Below are 1040 nucleotides of genomic sequence, written 5' to 3'. Positions count from 1 at the left end.
TTTTTGTATTTATTTTTACTCGCATATATATATATATATATATATATATATATAGTCACACTTTTATCTAATTTGCAGTAGTTACAAGGTTTGATAAGTGCCAAATGCACGAAACTCTTGGCCTTTGAGTCACTTTGTAACTTTTGCCAATTGAATAAAAAAGTATGATTATGCATATTTCTATAAAAATACGCATACATATGTGAGTGTGAAGGTTCATAAATATGTATATATGCATATATATGTATGTATGTACATTCACTTATACATATGTATATGTGAATGAATGTATGTATTCATATGCATACCTATACAGACATTTACGTATGTTGATAGATATGTCTTTATGTGCTTCTGTGTGTGTGTAATCTTACCATTTTAGCCAGCAGCCAGTTATGTATCAGGTATCCTATTGCCAAAGAGTTTCTATAAACTACTACAGAATCTGACACACTTTTACAGGAACAGCTGGTGTTTCTAGATATTGCTGTTATTCAGTAGTCTTATTTTTAATTGCATGCTTGATAATAATAATAATAATAGTAGTAATAATAATAATAATAATAATAATAATAATACATTCTATTATAGGCACAAAGCCTGAAATTTGGTGGGAGGAGGTTAGTCAATTACATCGACCTCCAGCACTCATCTGTTACTTATGTTATTGTCCCGAAATGTATGAAAGACAAAGTTGACCTTGGCAGAATTTGAACTCAGGACATAATTATAATAGTAATAATCCTTTCTACTATAGATACAAAGCTTGAAATTTTAAAGAAGGGTGTTTGTTGATTACATCAACCCCAGTACTCAACTGGTACTTATTTCGTTGACACCTTCCCCTCCATTACTGAATGGCTGAGTCAATCTTGTAGAGACAGACGAAAGCTACTAGGTATCTTGTCCAGCTAATGTTTATGAATAATAATAATAATAATAATAATAGTAATAATGATTCTTTTATTCTTTTGCTGTGGCCATGCTGGAGCACCAACTTTAGTCAAGCATGTTGACCCCGGAACTTATTCTTTGTAAGC

General features: G+C 31.2%; 1 protein-coding gene across 1 annotated transcript in view; it reads right to left on the bottom strand.

Moving 5' to 3' along the window:
* LOC128247821 (uncharacterized) overlaps window positions 1-1040 on the bottom strand; it is a 97051-nt gene that overhangs the window by 74739 nt on the left and 21272 nt on the right. The gene's annotated exons all lie outside the window — the stretch shown is intronic.

Source organism: Octopus bimaculoides, chromosome 5, assembly GCF_001194135.2.
Source record: "Octopus bimaculoides isolate UCB-OBI-ISO-001 chromosome 5, ASM119413v2, whole genome shotgun sequence".
NCBI classification, from domain to species: Eukaryota; Metazoa; Mollusca; class Cephalopoda; order Octopoda; family Octopodidae; genus Octopus; species Octopus bimaculoides.
The sequence above is the reverse complement of the archived record's forward strand: the minus strand, read 5'-3'. Positions and strand labels throughout refer to the sequence as shown.